The following is a 19,216-nucleotide window of genomic DNA, read 5'->3' as shown; positions in this document are numbered from 1 at the left end:
TGACTGCCCAAGATGAATTTATATACAGTGGTACCTCGGGTTACAGACGCTTCAGGTTACATATGCTTCAGGTTACAGACTCCGCTAACCCAGAAATAGTACCTCGGGTTAAGAACTTTGCTTCAGGATGAGAACAGAAATTGTGCTCCAACGGCGCGGCGGCAGCGGGAGGCCCCATTAGCTAAAGTGGTGCTTCAGGTTAAGAACAGTTTCAGGTTAATAACGCACCTCCGGAATGAATTAAGCACTTAACCCAAGGTACCGCTGTACAGTAGTACCTTGGATCTCAAACGCCTTGACTCCCAAACAAATCGGCTACCGAACGATCAAAACCCAGAAGTGAGTGTTCTAGTTTTTGAATGATTTTCGGAACCCGAACGTCCATCGTTGCTTCCGATTGGCTGCTGGAGCTTCCTGCAGTCAATCAGAAGTCACGTTTGGGTTTCCAAACGTTTTGGAAGTTGAACGGACTTCTGGAACGAATTCCGTTCGACTTCCAAGGTACGGCTGTACAGTGGTACCTCGGGTTACATATGCTTCAGGTTACATACGCTTCAGGTTACACACTCCGCTAACCCAGAAATATTACCTCGGGTTAAGAACTTTGCTTCAGGATGAGAACAGAAATCGTGCTCCGGCGGCGCGGCGGCAGCAGCGGGAGACCCCATTAACTAAAGTGGTGCTTCAGGTTAAGAACAGTTTCAGGTTAAGTACGGACCTCCGGAACGAATTAAGTTCTTAACCTGAGGTACCACTGTATTGATTTTCTTACATTTATATTCCACCTTTATTCCATTATGAAACCTACAGCCGCATTCATGTGGTTTCCATCCAAATACTGACCAGATTTTCCCATATCCTCCAACATTTCTCAGATGAAAATAGGGACATCCTATTTAATAATAATAATAACAATAATGATAACAACAATAATTTTTAAACATTAAACATTTTTTCAAAAAACCCTTTCCTTTACAGGGCTGTTTTCTAAAGGTTGTATAGATACTTATCTCTTTGGCTCGGCGGTCACATAACTCCATACCGTTCAACACTTCTCTGATTAAAGTAGGGGTATCCTAAGGAAAAGTGGGACATTCTGGGATCCAATCAGAAACCGGGATGGCTTCTCTAAATCCAGGACTGTCCCTGGAAAATAGGGACACTTGGAGGTTCTGCAGATCCAGACCTGTTTAGCTTCACCAAGTGGGTGATATCCTGGGACCAGCTTATTTGAGAGAGATTGTTACATACCTTCTTTGGGGGAGATGGAAGTTCAATGTAGATATGAAAGAAATATCATAGGATCTGTCAGCTATTGACACAAAGAAAGGAATGAGGCAAGGGGCTGATCGCAGGAAGCTGAGTGAGCAAATGATCCAACAAAAATGGAAGTTAAGGTAGGGAGCAGGCAGGCAGAAGAAAAATACCCGAGAAATTAGATTGTATAATGTTGGAGGGAATTAGGACAAAGAGACAGTACGACTACATAATGGTTCTGCTGTGATCATCACATGAAATGAGAGACACGTCCTTACAAGATAATGAACTAGGGAGATAGCACTCTCAACCATAACTAAAAGAAGCTGAACCGACTGCAATGTGAACCCTATCATGTCCCATAATTATCTAAGTGCAATCCTATGCATGCCAACTCAGACGTCTCACTGAGTTCAATGGGACTGACACCCAAGTACTGAGTTTTCAATCTAAGTTATCTATTGCTCTTTCCTAACTTGTGGTATTTAATGAAGTCAACAATTGCAAAGGGATTGGGAGCTGATAAAGTTCAGAGACCAAAGAGGCAGGTGTGTGTGTGTGTGTGTGTGTGTGTGTGTGAATTCCACATATTGGCGTGAAACTGCCTGTTAGATCTTCGGCAGTGCATGCCTAGTTATTTCTAAGAAGTTATTAGGAGATGCCAGCAAGCAATTCTTTGAATTTATGTAGTTGCAAAGGAGTGGGCAAAATAGCAAGCTAGTGATCTAAAAAAATGTAAGAATTTATATGCCAGTGACATGTCGAGGAGTACCTGGTTGCCAAGGTAAGCCTGCATTTTTAAGTGGGGCTCATCAACATAAAGTGTTTATTTACAGCCTTGGCATTAAAGTGCATAGCCAGACAACTGTTGGATTATTTATAAGCTAGATAAAACGCCGGCATGTGAAAGCTGGATATAGGAATTTTAGTTCTAAATGTGGGCCATAAATAAGAAACTAGGTCTTATATTTTAAGGAAAGCTGGTACCGTTCTTGTCCTTGAAGAAAAGAACTAAAGAAATTGTACTGTATGATACTATTAAAAGTCTGGATCTAGGTCGTCTCTATCTTTTTATCACTTTCCTATGCTTAGATGCGAGGGACGCAGGTGGCGCTGTGGGTTAAAGCCTCAGCGCCTAGGGCTTGCCGATCGAAAGGTCGGCGGTTCGAATCCCTGCGGCGGGGTGCGCTCCCGCTGCTCGGTCCCAGCGCCTGCCAACCTAGCAGTTCGAAAGCACCTCCGGGTGCAAGTAGATAAATAGGGACCGCTTACCAGCGGGAAGGTAAATGGCGTTTCCGTGTGCGGCTCTGGCTCTGGCTCTGGCTCTGGCCAGAGCAGCGATGTCACGCTGGCCACGTGACCCGGAAGTGTCTCCGGACAGCGCTGGCCCCTGGCCTCTTAAGTGAGATGGGCGCACAACCCCAGAGTCTGTCAAGACTGGCCCGTACGGGCAGGGGTACCTTTACCTTTTACCTTTATGCTTAGCTGCATAGGATAGCCACCAAACAGTTCAGATTTCCTAGATGATGAAGACCAGGTAAGGGTCAACTTACCTGACTAGCTCTCCCAACTCTTATTTTTTCTTTCTCTCTCAAACTGTGACCTGTAACGTGCTCCAGAGTGGCTGGGGCAACCCAGTCAGATGGGCGGGGTACAAATAATAAGATTATTATTATTTGGTTAGAAGAGTTGTACTGAGGAGAGGTGGGTTAGCTAAGCTTTTCCCCTTCACCCCACTTTCCCAGTCTGAACTGCTCCCTCCAAAGCTACAGTATTGTTACTCTGTTGTAGGGAGGAAAGACAGATATGTGGAAAAAGCAAGGGGAGATCTGCATTGTCCAAATGGAATATTAGTGCTTATTAGTTCGAAAGCATGTCAAAGTGCAAGTAGATAAATAGGTACCGCTCCGGCGGGAAGGTAAACGGTGTTTCTGTGCACTGCTCTGGTTTGCCAGAAGCGGCTTAGTCATGCTGGCCACATGACCTGGAAGCTGTACGCCTGCTCTCTCGGCCAGTAAAGTGAGATGAGCGCCGCAACCTCAGAGTCGGCCACGACTGGACCTAATGGTCAGGGGTCTCTTTACCTTACAGCTGACATTGTCAAAATGATTCCCCCCCTTTAGCTTTCCTCCCTCACTGCTATTCCTTTCTTTGGTGTTATTTTTGGCGTTTTTAAACCTAACAAGTGACAACAGGGTTCTCTCTCCCTCCCTCCCTCCCTCTCTCTCTCTCTCTCTCTCTCTCTCTCTCTCTCTCTCTCTCTCTCTCTCTTAAAAAAGGGAAACAATATGTGACCTCCTGGTAAAGCAAAAATTCGATCTTAGTCAAAGATCACAAGATGACCCTGATTGTCGCCAGATTCTGCGCACAGATCTGTAGGTGCAGACCACCCCCCGATTCAAACTAGTAGGTTAAGAAAATTCCAAAACTCGGATCCACTGGCTATTCTGGGTCATTTCTCTATGGTAGTCTATCTTAAGTTTTTATGTGTTTATATGCCTACTGCATTGCTAAACTTAAAATCCATTGTTGTACAGTGGTACCTCTGGATACAAATGGGATCCGTTCCGGAGCCCTGTTCGCATCATGAAGTAAGCGCAACCCGCGCCTATGCGTCTGCACATGCACGGGTTGCGATTTGCTACTTCCACACATGTGTGTGACGTCATTTTGACCATCTGCGCATGCATGAGTGGTGAAACCCGGAAGTAATGTGTTCCGTTACTTCTAGGTTGCTGCGGAGCACAAACCGAAAGCGCTCAACCTGAAGCAACTTCAGCCCGAGGTATGACTGTATATTGTTTTAAATGTTTGTTTTGCTTTTGGGATTGTAGTTCCACTTGTGTTTCACCAGCTGGTCTTCAACCGTAATAATAAATTATAATTATTATTATGTGAGAAACAATTTTTGTGCAGTTAACAGCAGATGGGTAAACCAACTTATTGTGGGAGTGGGGCAAAAGCAACTTTCTGCTATCTTGCTCAGGAATTCTTCTGGAATTCAGTATATCCCAGCTGCATTGCAGGAAATAAATATATGGCCGAAGAGAAGTGGTGCTCTGATTACACTGGTGGCTCAGTGTTACAGCACATGTTCACTCCCCCCCCCCCACTTTTTTGGGGAAGAAGCACTTCTAAACTGTTTAATGTTTAAATATATTTAAGCGTGCGAAAGTTCTCAGATTCAATCCCGGGCAACGTCAGCTGTCTGAAATCCTGAAAGGTTGCTGCCAGAGTAGACAATACTGAGCTATGTGAACCTCAGCAAGGCCAAGATGGGTGGCCATTGCAGGACCCTGATACACATTACCCAGGCTTGTGCCCTGGAGAGATCACTTCAGTGCTGCTAATGCAGAAAAAAACAATGTGGGAGGTAGCAGTTACAAGTTACCAGTCTCTGCAGCCACAGCAGGTGCCGTGATTCTCCAGTGGGTTGACTTCACCCCCAGAGGCGCACTCCATTGTCTCTCGAGACAGATGGATGCCAACACAACACACACAGAAGGACTAATAGTCTGATTCAATAAAAGTCAAGCTTCATATTGTTATAGGTTTGGGGGTGGGACTGCCCTAAACTCTAGAAATTAATAAAAGGTAGGATTTTGATTATCTGGGATATAAAAGGAGAAATACAAGCTGGAGAGGAATTCCTGGGCTAGCCTACTCAAAATGACCTGGCCAAGTTAGGGCCATGAATACAGCCCTGTATTGGGAAGTTTTTAATGTCTGCTATTATATTATGTTTTTATATGTGTTGGAAGTCACCCAGTGCAGCTGGGGCAACCCACCAAATGCGTGGGATATGAACAATAAAATTATTGTTGTTGTTAATAATGATGATGGTGATGATGATGCAGGGCCACGGGCCACTATGCTGAGGTGTCAACAGACGGGGGATTTGAAGTTTGCCAGGGTAACTGGATGTGAGGTGACAGGCAAAGACTGCCTTTAGCAAGGTGTGCTGAGATGAAGAAGGGAGAACAAAGAGATCCATCTTGGGCAGGCTGGCTGAAGGCAGGCTGGGACAGATGCCTTGGACTCAAGTGCTGCACTGCTGTGGGAGACAAGACCCTCTTGAAATGACCATGCATGCTGTAAGATCTGGACTCCCTCCAACTAAATTCAAGTGTAAATATGTGAATGAATAATATTTCTTAAATCTATGACAACCTCTACTGTGTCTAAGCAGCACATGCGCTGGCTGAGGGCGAAGTCCCCTGGAATCCTGTGGACAGCTCAGCAGTAATCGGGGTGGCCTGTAACAAGATGTTCCTAGAACACAGAGTATAAATGCAGACCGGGTGATGTTTATAGTTTTCTGGTCCTTCTAGGTCCAGACGCACATCATTAACCTTATGTATGCTCTATGTGCATGCCCATTTGGGAGACAAGGTGTCACCAGTTTTTAAGGGATGACGCACAAGCAAACTATGGCCTCTGCATTAAGCCAGAATATGCTTGATGGCCTTTAGCAACCTTTCAGTTCTTTCAGCAGCATTATTATGGAATAACTGGAGAACTGCTCTAACCAGACTTGATTATCATACTCAATATACCTCATTTTAATTGGCCTCTGACAATTTATCCTGGATCCCGTAACCCCCGCGCAACCGCGGATTGCTAATTACCACATATAGTCACATGCTGTATTACTCATCTATTTGAACACCTGTAGCTCTGACATTCCCATTAACGTTGATCATAAATGTCACTACTGTCAGATTTACAGTCTCCAGGCCCAGCAGGCAGCCCAATTCTTCACTCGTTCCTTCAACACTCATGGCTGTTGTGTCAAGGAGCAGGATGAGTAACCCGCCTATCAGAAATACATAGGCAATTTCTTAGCACTGGAAAACAGCAACAATGCATGCTGAAACCTTTTAAGCTTTCTCATGAGGTTACGCTTGGCTTGTTTAAAATATTAATACACCAAGAAGGGTTGCATTCTGTAAAAGGATGCAAATCCATCTCTACCATAGGACAAAAATACCCAAATGCACCTGTCTCCAATATCTTGCCCAATTCATCCTTGAAAAGCTGCCTTCGACTGCTCTACGGTGCGCCCCCTGCTCATCAACTCTGAGGGATTGTTCCTTGAATTTCTCTGCTGCGTCCATAATGAAGCTTTACTCTGCCCTCAGGAGATCAATTATTTATTTTATTTATGAAATGTCTACACTTGCTTTTCCTCAGACAGTGCCCAAGGCAGTTTACGTCAATAAAATAATTATGCAAAATATGATCAAGCGCACATTAAAAACACACATTAATAATAGTTTTTCCCCCCAAAATGAAAAAAAACAGAAACAAAACCCACAACAAACAGCAGTGTACATGCAAAATCTATTTGAACACCAAGGAGCTTCAAAAGCAAAAGGCCTAATTTAGCTCAGACTGTTTCATACTCAGATCCCACTCATGGTATTTTGCCTGCTGGGATCAGAAATTATGCTCTTCAAGTACAGGGCTGGGCACACCACCCACAAATCTGTTGGTGATTTGCAGTAGATCACTAAGGACAGGGGTGACCCTCTATGTGTGTTTATCTCATCCACAGGGCTCTCCCCAGGCCACCTCACCCCCTCACTGGCTCAGCTCTGCACCTTGCTCAAGAGCTTTCAGAATATGTCCTTGAACTGTGACAATGCCTTTTGCTTGCTTGGATGGATGGATGGATGGATGAAGTGTGTATTATGGGAATGTAGAAACTTATGGACCAGTTTCCTCTAGATAGCTGCAGTAGCAGGTGCCAGCACAAGCCCTTTTAGTGTAATGGGACTTTCCAACCCTCTCTTTCCCCTGTGTACCTCCACACCCCCCACAAATTGGCTCTAGGAGATGAGGATAACCTCCTGGAACAGGGTGTAAAATAGGAGAGGGGTTATTGTTCTGTCTGGAAAGCAGAAATGCGTGTGCTGGTAGAACTAGTATAATAGTGCAATGTTCCTCTCTGACTAGAATGTATGCCTATTTTACTAAGTCATGGACTAGGGCTGTGCAACTGTCCGAATTCTGAATATGAAGGCAAGGCATTTATGTCCAACCAAGGCCCTTGCAAGGCAACCTCCCCCGTCATAGAATCAGAGAGTGGGAAGGGACCCCAAGGGTCATTTAGTTCAACCCCAGCCAATCTGAATAGAAGTAGGGCACCTAGAGATAGGGCTGGACCAAGACATTTAGACACCTGAGGTGGACCCCAAAATGGCGTCCACCTCCCAGCCAGGGAAGAAGGCATGAGGGCAGAAGTACACCAGGAGCAAGGGGAGAATAAAGATAGACATAGTTCTTCATCCCCTGTGGATCCTGCTGCCTGAGGGAATTGCCTCAGCCTTGCCTCATGGGTTGGCTGGCCCTGGGAGGGACCCATCAGCAGAATGGAAGGCCATTTTCAATGATGCCTCCTCTCCTCTACAACCTTGTGCCCCTTCAAAATCTGCTCTAGAGGGTTGAGGGAAGCATTGGATACCAGGATATTAAGTGTGAGAGTTATGGTGTGTTATGAATTTCAGATACAGGCAATGTTATTAGAGGGGCAGGAGGGGGAGTAGAACTTATATACAGTGCTACCTCAGTTTTCTAACGTCTCCGTTGACGAACATTTTGGTTTTCAAACGCCGCAAACACAAAAGTAAATGCTTCGGTTTTCAAACTTGCCTCAGAAGTCGAACATGCCACGCAGTTTCTGTAGAGTTTTCCATATTGAGTTTTCCGTATTGAGGCTTCTGTACTGAGTTTTGGGTTTTCGAACGTTTCAGAACTCGAACGGTCTTCCGGAACAGATTACGTTAGAAAACCGAGGTACCACTGTATATATATTGTAACCATCCCGTGGTTTGTTTTTAAGAAAATAAGTTTAGAGAATGGAGCTAGTAGAAAGGCCGACATTTAGTCAAAGTCACATTTGTTTTCTCCCCACCTCCTCCTCTAGTTGAAAAAGAAAGAATGAATTTGCCAGGCCTTAAACAATTATCATCCACCTTTTGCACCTCACAAGTTCACCATAGAAGAAGCAGCCTTAACAATTTGGATTTCAGCAATGTAAAACTGTGCCAGCCTCACTTACATTCTGTTCACTAGCTGGGAGAAGTCGCTCACCAATTTTCCTATTAAAATGTCTATAGAGAACTTTATCTCTGAGGATGTGGCTGGTTGCAACTGCTTCTACAACAACCACGTTTTTATTATAGCATGTTCTTTTGCCTTTAAAGTGTCACAATGGTCTTCTATTGTTTCTGCTGTGACAGAACAACATGGCTGCCTCCCTGAAAGTTGTTGAAGAAGGAGGCAAAAGTAGTAACTGGAGACTTCTAAGGATGGATGATTCTCTTCCTTTAGCCATCCAGCTTAAGAGTTCTTCTCAAGTGACACCCAGTCTAATACTAAACTGTCACTAGTCATATTGAAATTCTTTGAACTTCCTTCAAAATGTGAACAGATACTTCGACCAAACAAGGTCCTTCTATATTTGCCTTCAATTTTCACTTCAGGTGAAATTTGGTGACAATCTAAAGTATCACTAAAGCCTCAGGGGGAATTCTGCAACACATGACCAAATTGTTTTCTGTTTCTGTTGGAATCCCGACAGATGGTTTGTCAAGTGGAACCCTCCTAATTAACCCCAAGATTCAATTTAATGTAAATCCAGTGGCAATGCTCACTTAGACTCAGTCGTAGTGGGAAGTGAAGCAAAACCATTTCTTCCCTTGAAAGAGTTGGGCAGAATCTCCTTTTTTATATAGCTCACTTTCTCTCACGCCACATTTCTGTTCTCCTTCCACGTCTGTTTCCTTTGTTTGTAATATAGATGAATTGACGGGCGCACAACTCAATTTCTGAAACTGTAATCGCAGCTCCGGCATCATGGAAATTCTTCCACAGTGTAAAACTTTTCTTCCTTGACCCTACGGCGACATGGCCCAAATGTGTTCAAGTGCTGGATTGGAAATAATAAACTGGACAGACGTCTGCCAGAGCTGCGGATACCTCACTCACCCTTTGCATGTTGACCAGTGGTGTGGCATGGTTTGTTGGTGCCCGGGGCACACATGCACATACACCGGGGCACGGAGTGTGAACGGAGTCTGCTGTGCCAGTCTAGCCCTTGCTGCCTACACTTGCCACAGCAACACCACCACCAGAGCCAAGCAGGGCCGCACTGTGCCTCCTGCCCGCCTGCGTGTGGAGGGGGAGCACAGCCAGCTGACGCAGCCCTTGAAGAGTGAATCCCCCAACGCCCACAGGTGGAGTGCAGAGGATGCAACATCCATGTACCCTTTGATTCCGCTTATCCCACTGGGATCGAAAGGTGCATGGCTGTTGAATTCTTCTCAAGCCCAGCAAATCATTCAGATCAGATCCCAGCCCCCCAAAGCGGCACAGGACTGGCAGGGTGGCATAAGGAGCCAAAGGCACAGTGACCCCTAAAAAAAAAAGTGTTTTGAGAATATACTATTTCCAGTTTTTGAAGCTGTTCTTGGTCATTTTCTTTAAGCCAGTCTTTTTGGGTCTGGAGATTTGGCTCATGAACAGATTGGAACAGATACAGTTACCCCCCCCCCCCTTTATTTTTCTGTTTATTCCTTTGTGAGGCTCAGACTTCACTATTCTAATTTCCCTTCAATTTTCACCAGAACTTTCTTCCAGTCACTATTCTGGATCCTATCCAAAGGATCCTGTATTCATATCTCAGCTCTTTTCTTGAACCTGCAGAAACTGGTTCATTTGAATACTTCCTTGAAAAGGTAGTTATATATATTATTTTTTTTATTTTCATGATATGTAGAATAAGAGCCTGTACAGCTGTAGCACAGCAAAGCTTTTAACTAGTTTGGACTGGTGGAAATTTTGGGAGAATGCAGTTTGGGGCTTAGTAATATATATTGTTGTGAGTTTGGGGGGTGGAGTGGGCTGTCTGCTGAGACCCTTCTAATGCCAACCCCACCCCTTTCTGATTGTTGGAATAGCCAGGCTAGCTTCCTGGTAAGGTAATGGGTTGTTAAGGGAACAAAGGATGGGGCTCTGCACAAGAAGGCAAGTCGGGGCCCCTCTCTCAACTCAAGGTACTTAGAAGGACAAAGGCAGAGTTTGGAGCAGAGAGTTGTTGGAGTGATGAGAGCAAAAAGAAAAGCAGCAAGCTGGAGAGAGAGACAAAACAAGGTTTGATTTCTGTTTGAATCCAAGGATGCGGCTATAGGGGAAGCGAGGCCCTCTTGGGGTGTTAATGCTGTGAACCCCTCCATCATAGGCTCAGGTTGTATATATGTGTAAATAAACCATAAAGACACCGCAGTTCCTGCTGTATCTCATTCCAAAGGAAACATGAACCCTGGGTAAGCGCTTGAAACCCCTGGAATCTTGCACTGCTCAGAGATTGGGGTGGCATGCAACAATATGTTTTACTGGTAACTGTCCAGTTAATTATTTTTATTTGCCAATCAAATATCGCTTTCCATTTATATTGCTCTCGCTCTCTTATATTGCATTCATGCATTCTTTTCATTCAGGTATTTCATTCAGGTATTATTGCTGAGTTTGCATATTTGCATCATTTCTGTGCTTTGATTTAAGTAAGTATTTCCAATTGATTTCATTTTTCGCCTGACTCTGATTACTACCACTAGCTTACTGCAGCAAATTTTAAGAACCTATTTTCATCCCCTCTTCTTGATGTATGGCACTGATAAGACAAAGGAAAGATCCATTTGCAGGCAAATCTCATTCTTTTTACAGGTGCCAGCAATCTGGTTGGAGAAATATAGTAATTTCTTCAGAGAGCTGAAAAAGGTATGATATAGAAGCATAATTGCCCAGGCTGTGCATGCTCATTCCACATCTCTCTTTAGAAATTTTACTGATTTTTAGAGTGCCAAGCTTGTTTGACTTCAGATTGCAGTAAAATGAGGAACATGCACATCAAAATTGACAACTCTGCTATTCTTGAACCTTAAACTATCTTAAAACCTATTGTCTATCTCCAGTCAGCATGTGTTTTTAATGTGAAAATTGTTGGCAAGTGATCTATTACTTGTATTCTCTGAGCATCTTAAAGCAAGAAGCATCCACTTTCAATGACTGGAGGGGAGACAGAGATACATATTCTGCCCTGTAGCAAGTAGCAAGGACAACACAAGGGAGCAATAATCTACACATGTAGCTGGCGTTAAACAATCTGATGAAAATTAAGCTGGCATCAGAAGTGGATTTAGGGGTACGTGACCTCTTCGGTTGCATTGGGCGTGGAGCCTCAGGGGGTGCTGCAACTATTATGCAGAATAGAAGGCGACAGACAGCATAGGGGTGTCCAATTTTGGCATCAAACAGGGCACTGCTGAAATTTGAGACCCCAAGGTATGCCAATGCTGGCATAAAATTACATATCCAATCTTCATTCAGGAGTGGAGCTGCTGCTGAAATGGTCTAAGCCTGGCAGAGTGAAGGCAAGCCTTTAAAAGTGTTTGAGTTATGCCACTCTTTTGGCCAGCTTAGTGTATATCATGTTGCCAGGTCCCATGAAACTGAAATGGCTTAGGATCTAGTCTAAGTTTCCCTTCTTTGATCCTACCCCCATAATGCTCCCAGCATGCCCCCTTTTCAAGCCTTAAGGTAAAGGTAAAGGTAAAGGTAAAGGGACCCCTGACCATTAGGTCCAGTTGTGGACGACTCTGGGGTTGCGGCACTCATCTTGCTTTACTGGCCGAAGGAGCCAGAGTACAGCTTCTGGGTCATGTGGCCAGCATGACTAAGCCGCTTCTGGCAAACCAGAGCAGTGCACGGAAACGCCGTTTACCTTCCTGCCGGAGCGGTACCTATTTATCTACTTGCACTTTGACATGCTTTCGAACTGCTAGGTTGGCAGGAGCAGGGACCGAGCAACGGGAGCTCACCCCGCCGCGGGGATTTGAACCGCCGACCTTCTGATCAGCAAGTCCTAGGCTCTGTGATTTAACCCAAAGCGCCACCCGCTTACACCATCTTAAAATCCACCAGGCTTAACTCAGCCGGCTGGGTCCCAACAGCTGGAATGGGGGAGATATGCCAGCGTATCTGCAGCTAAGTCAAGGATGTGGGAGCTAAGCTGCTATAGCCTTGCTGTACCAGGAACTTCCCAGCTTAGCTAGAGATCTGCTGGATCCTAAGCCGCTCACACCAGTGGATCATGCTATAGGATTGCTGTCAAACATAGGAAAGGAAACTATCCACACACATTAACTTGATCCCTCAGAAATTTGCATTACGAAACAAATTTTTCCTGCTTTACAAATGCAGTCAATATTTATTTGCTGTTTATATTTAAGTCACACTTCAGTTATAGTCAATAAAATGTGTTTCTCCATCCATAATCATTTTTACAGCTTCTTTAGAAGTTTTACTAAACATCGTCTCATTTTTTACTGAAAATCATTGACAATGATGGGAAAAACAATTTATTTTAGACATCACTATAATTTAACATGGAAAATATTCATCATATTGTGCTTTACATCCATGAAAAGTCAGTCCTGCAAACTATCTTCTACATTATTAAAAACAATAGGACATCCACAATACAATCATGTAGTAGTAGAATCCATACATACTATTGCACATAAACAAGGGAAGAGTCCCAAAGGAAGAAGGACCAGTAATTTATTCATTAGCTTAGCCTTTTGCTAACATTATGACAAGCAACACAGAATCCCAATTTTTCTTCCCAGTACTTGAATGAGACAAAAAGATTGGAAATGGAGGGAGAGTTAAGAAACCAGGCTGTGAAGAGAAGAAAAAAGTGCAAGCTTATGAGAAACATTTTCTTAACAAATAGACTGTTGCAGTCTACTTATTTCTTGGGAGTATTAAATTTATTAGGAATCCTGACCACGGTCTGACATATCAGGACCTTCTGGTGACCATACTCCTTTCTCCCTGCAGGTACTGGTGGGCTCTCTTTTGCTCCCTCAAGCAACCTCTTTACCATGCCCTATGTCTCATTCCTTTAAATCAGTAATGGCCAAACTTGACCCTCCAGCTGTTTTTGGACTACAACTCCCATCATCCTTAGCTAACAGGACCAGTGGTCAGGGATGATGGGAACTGTAGTCCAAAAACAGCTGGAGGGCCAAGTTTGACCATCACTGCTTTAAATACACCCCCTCACACACACACACTGCATCCAGAAACCCATTTTCTTGTCTAGCCATTGAATTCTATGATCTTCCAAATGGGGGTCAGCAAACCACCAGTGATTTTCAGACTCCACATATTGGAGAACGTTGCTGGTGTCACTAACAAGCCTACAGGGAAAGGCCAATACATACAGTATATATGCCCGTCTCCTGGCTGCATAGCTTTCACCCATGGAAAACGGTACTTGTGTAACATTGGTGTCAGAGAGAGTTATGGCAGTCCCCACAGCCATCTTGTGATTTGTTGACAGGTAGGGAGTTTCCCTGGCAGGGACTGCAATTGGACAGTTCTGCTCTCATTTGCCAAGGCCAGTGTGCGGCTTTAGCTGTGACAGCCCAAGTCATGTCCCACTGTTACAACTAGAATGAACAATACGATCAGCCTGTTTGCTCACGTAGTCCATAGTCTCCTGAAGGGTTTAAATTTTAATTGACTCTCTAGAAACACAAAATGAATTCTGGGCACTTGCTTGGGGGATAGCCATATTTTTTCCTCCCCTATGTGCAAAGGTTCTGCCTTTTGGGCCTGCAAGTTGTAGCACCGTTACATCTTGTGTTTCATGGGAATGAAGAGAAGTTCCAAGAGGGTCCCTTCTCATAAATCAACAGAGATCAGAGGTAAATTTAGGAATTACTTCACGACACTGGAAAGCCAATGAAGTGGTAAAATAACAAACAGAAGCATCACTTAGTGACAGAGTAATTTGCATTCACAGCTGCGTTCCAGCACTAATCAAAATCAAGCCCTGTCTGAGTCAAGGAGTCACTGTTGAGCGAGGGCCAGAACAGGTGCATATAGCAAAACCAATTACCTGAAAGTGCCACTGAAACACAATCAATTTAAATGCATTTTAGCTGATTACATTGTCACTTTCAACTCTGGACCCCAAACCTTAACCCTAAATCCAACAGATATTTGGCCTGGCAGATGGCATGGCTGTCTATCAAAATAAGTTAGTTTCCCTGGTCAAATTTAGTGACTGAGCCAAGCTATACCTTATGGTTAATGAACAGGGTGCAACTACACCTTCATTTTTTTCTTTAATTAATTACAAATGCAGTCCCCCCAATAGTTATTGGAATTCAGTATGTGAGAAGGAGGTGTATGCCTCCCTTTCTAAGTCATGATGCAGACAAAAATCCCCCTTGCGTGGTGACAAGTCAGCTCCAGCTGCCGCCAAGAATGTAAAATAATGGTATGAAAACTCTTAATGTAATGGAATTGATTTACTTGCCAAGCAACACTCTAATTGTGTGGAGATGAAGGACCTCCAGTGTCTTCTACACAACAGCTGAAATATAGGATTTGGTCCTCTGATATATGTTCAATTATCACAGTATTTTTGAAAAGTTTAGTGAGAGAAGAATAGAAAGCATCACCCCATGTGCCCAGATCTGCTTTTAGTAGTCACACAGTATCTTCACATAAAGCACACTCCTTATATATCAGTCATATTTTGTTTAGAGAATGAAGTCAGAAACTGTTGGGGTGGGGGGAACAGTTCAAGCCAACGTGAAATGCATATGATGAAGATTCCTATAAGGAGAGATAAGGGAGTCACAACAATGGGAATTCTGATAGGCATACAAAGCAATTTAAATGGTCCCTAGTGACCCAACCAGGGAGACGGGTGGCGCTGTGGGTTAAACCACAGAGCCTAGGGCTTGCCGATCAGAAGGTTGGCAGTTCGAATCCCCGCGATGGGGTGAGCTCCTGTTGCTCGGTCCCTACTCCTGCCAACCTAGCAGTTCAAAAGCACACCAGTGCAAGTAGATAAATAGGTACTGCTCCAGCGGGAAGTTAAACGGTGGTTCCGCGTGCTGCTCTGGTTCGCCAGAAGCGGCTTAGTCATGCTGGCCACATGACCCGGAAGCTGTATGCTGGCTCCCTCGGCCAATAAAGCGAGATGAGCGCCGCAACCTCGAGTCATCCGCGACTGGACCTAACGGTCAGCGGTCCCTTTACCTTTAGTGACCCAACCAAAATTCAATCATGGGGTGATGCAAACATTTCCTTAGCAACTTACACTGTGGGCAAATAAGTAATGATATTCTGTACATTTAACATAAAGTATACAGTACTTGCATATTTCAGGAAGAACATTAGTTCCTCAGTCTTTCCTGTAGATTTATGAATTCATGCCACCTAAGCCCATGTGGTCTGTAGTTGGAATGTCAACTTTATTGTTCGACCTGACCTTTCATGATGGGGTTGAAAAGTTGTAGTTGCTATAGAAATGCCATGGAGAACAGGACAACAAAGAGTCTTGTGTGACGCAACTCTTTGTTGACTTTGCTGCAAGACTAACATGGGTCTTCCTCTAGGAAGGGAAAACAGAGTAACGTCCCAAACACAGAAGTTGGCCAGCCAATAGAATTGTGTTTGTTTTTTTGTGTTTCCTTGTGTTGCTGCTCCTGTTTTAAATGTTTTAAATTGTGAACCTCCAGAACAGAAACATACCATTTATATTTCTCTGCTCCAAGTCATCCCAAGTCAGTTTAGCCAATGGCCAGAATGATGGGAGTTGCAGCCCAACACCTCAAGACTCAAGGCTGAAGAATACTGCCTACGGTAACCCAGTGGGTTGACATGAGTATAAATGAAACAATGGCATTGTATTTAGCTCCATAATTCTTGCAGCTGAATAATTTTGCTTCTACCAGTCTCTTCTTTGAAGCATCAGATTGGGTTACCTCAAACAGCCACAAAAAAACAAGACTGTTTTTTTAAAGCAGTGGTCTTGTTTCCATAAGATAAATCAGACCAATTTTTTACATTCTTATTGCTGCTCAAAGTCCCATGAGGGATGGCAGGATGACATTAGAGTAAACTGACAAGTTTAGAGAAAGCCCGGTCTATGAAAAATATTGATTAATTTGTTGCCAAAAATAACTTGGTAAAAATGCTAGGGTAGAGAGTTTTTTGCTCAGTGGAGACCTCCAGCCAATTACTACTGAAAACATTCAGGTGTATTGGGCACACTTAGTAAAAGAACAAGCAGCACGCTGTCTCTACAGAGAAGAGAAAGTTCTTTTGCAGCATCCAAGTAGGAGAAGTGGGAGCTGCAACAAAATGTTGCAGTATGTGGTGCTCCTATTCCTATTCAAGGCTTCTGCCAGCCAGCCATGCTCTTTGGAAGGAACTGCATTCCATTCCTATCCCTACTCAACAGCCTGCCAGCATTCCATAACCACAGTGCATGCACAGTTCTTTGGGGGTCCCCACTTGAGTTTCCCCCTTTTCTGTGTGGGGAGAATTCTTGTGAATGGGTGCTGCTGCTTTGGCTACAAAAGGATCTGCGCTTGGAGAATGAACTTGCCACATCCGTGTATAGGATGAAAATGTGCAGTATGAATTGACAACAATTAGCTATTTCCTGACCTCATTTGAAGCTGCATGATAATATCGGCACTGAAACTGGAATGGAAATCTAGAGAAAGCAAGCTGTGAATGTGGCCTTCTGTTTATAGTTAAGCATCTTTTTTGCTGATGCGACAGAGTCTATCAGCAAATTATCACAGAGAACATGAAAGGGCTTAGAAACTCTTTTGTAGCTTTTAAAAAGGGGGCTGGTGGATAATAATTAGATTACAAATGGGCTTTTAAAGAGTTCTTGCCAAAGGCTTGTTATGCTAAATTGGTGGAATTGTTTTGTTAATGCAATAAGCAAAATGTTGCTTTATGTTACAAATTAGGCACTGCCTTTTGATAATTTTCAAATTAAACAAATCTTCTGCCTAATTCATGAAAATGGAAACATTCCTACTTCAGTCACATAACATCTGCCTAATTCCTAAGATTAGTGACACCTTTGCCTAATTTGATATCTAAACAAAACTTCCGTCAGTTTTGCAACATTGAATGGAGCAAAACTTCAGCTTGACTTATAAATCTGCCACTTCACTGCATAATTAATTAATTAAATAAATAAACAAAGTTTTAAAGGAAGTGGCAGTTTCATCAAAACATAAAGGTGAAGTGATGTGGAAGATCCGTGACTATAATTTTCCATTGTTGTTGTTTTTTTTTTAAAAAGGCACCCACACAGGAAAATGAATTAGACTGGGACTAAAGCATGGGGAGAGACGCTGTTAGCTCTTCCCCACTACAGTGTTTTCCCAGTTAAAATGCATTCCTTGAGCAATTTCATTTCCTATGGGGAAAATGTGAAAGTATAATAGCAATTTCGGAGGCGGGTTGTTTTAACTGGGAAAACAGCACAGGGAAAAGGATTAGAATGTCCCTCCCCAGATCCACTGATTCACAATTTTAATTTAAACAACAGAGGATCCTAATTATGGATCTTCAGAATTATGTCTAGTTTCAGTTAAAACTAGACATTAGTTTGGCACCAGACTGCAAATTTTATCCGACAGTAACATATCAATTTTTGAGCGTTTCATAGGCAATCTCACAAGTCAGACCGAGGCATTGTTTAATTTATGAATTAGATAAAGATGGCACCTAATTTACAAATTAGGCAGAAGCATTTTTGCATGGAAGCATTCTGATTTGATTCTGATTCTGCAAGTCCTCTACAAGTCTTGGTAGTTAAAGCCCCTGAACCAGAGAGTTCATGGCAAAACAACCATCAGTAACAGATGAGTGCATAGGAAAGCCTCAGGGAGCAGCCAGAAAAGCAGTCTGATAAAAAAATAACAAGCTCCAGGATGAACCAGGGCAAAGATCAGGAGTGGCAGAGCAAAACCAGGAAGCAGATACTAAAGAATGGACTATATAGCTCAAGATGGAAAGTACAGGCCAACTCTTGAGAGCCAAAGTCCTCTGCTTCAGGTCACGCTGGTTCTGTCTACTTAGTGGCAGGCTGCAGAAGAAAAGGAAGCAGACAGAGGCATTTTTCACAAACCAAGCTTTTCTCATTCATGAAACAACCACATACCTCTAAGCTGCCCCAAGAGCCAGATCATCAGGGTTGTTACCAGCTATCATGCTAAAAATCAGGTTAGGGTCTCTCACAAAAGGTACTTAGAGGAGAAAGGAACCCAAGAGAGCCAGTGTGGTGTAGTGGTTAAGAGCGGTAGTCTCGTAATCTGGTGAACCGGGTTCGCTTCCCTGCTCCTCCACATGCAGCTGCTGGGTGACCTTGGGCCAGTCACACTGTAGCACCCTGCTTGTGGTTAACGCTTAGCTGGAATGAAATATTCAACGCAGCAATAGAGAAATTAAAATAATAATTTATTTGTCAGACAAATAAATGAGAGGCACAGTGGTATATGGTTACCAAGCTCTGGCCTGGCCTCCTGCCGTTATGGCCAGCACTTATATTTCCTTAACCCAGCCCCCTTGCTCCTCCTGTGGCTGCCTCTGTCCAATCAGCCTGGTTGAAATTCCTATTGGCTGTTTGCTAGAACCAATCACAAAAGATACACCCATTTCCTTTTGCCCTTTTATGGGAAACAAAAAGCTATATATTCTTCTATCTATAAATGACAAATAAGTAGTAATATATCTTACATGTGTCTCAACAAGGAACCTTAATTACCAGCTCACCTCTTGCCCTCCTTGCCCTATTGCCCTCCAAAACAAATGGTTAATCTTAAATTTTTATCTTAAACAGATGTCAAGGATCTTGAGTTCACATCATCATTGAAAGATCTCCTTCTTTTGGAGGTCTTTAAACAAAGGCCTGACAACCATATGTGTGCTCTAATGATGTTTCCTGCTTGGCAGGGGGGCTGGGCTGATGGCCCCTGTGATCTCTTTCAACTATATGAAATAAGAATCTAGCATAAGGATTTAACATTTCTTAGTTTCTAAATCCTTTGCATAATTACAT

The 19,216-nt window shown here is 43.4% G+C and overlaps 1 long non-coding RNA gene across 5 annotated transcripts in view; it reads right to left on the bottom strand.

Annotated features, from left to right (window-relative positions):
• Positions 1-16,224, bottom strand: part of LOC307214327 — a 37,061-nt gene extending 20,837 nt beyond the window's left edge. The window contains exon 1 of one of the 5 annotated variants that reach the window (XR_013837917.1): positions 15,478-16,224. This is a non-coding gene — a long non-coding RNA (uncharacterized lncRNA). Of the gene's footprint in view, positions 1-8,320; positions 8,431-8,915; positions 9,153-15,477 lie in introns of those variants that run through there. The other 4 variants (XR_013837918.1, XR_013837919.1, XR_013837920.1 and 1 more) reach the window with 4 other exon arrangements.
• Between the last annotated feature and the right edge of the window lie 2,992 nt (positions 16,225-19,216).

This window comes from Podarcis cretensis, assembly GCF_951804945.1.
Source record: "Podarcis cretensis genome assembly, chromosome: 4".
In the NCBI taxonomy this organism is placed as follows: domain Eukaryota; kingdom Metazoa; phylum Chordata; class Lepidosauria; order Squamata; family Lacertidae; genus Podarcis; species Podarcis cretensis.
Note: the sequence above shows the minus strand (reverse complement) of the source record. Positions and strands in the feature narration are given on the sequence as shown.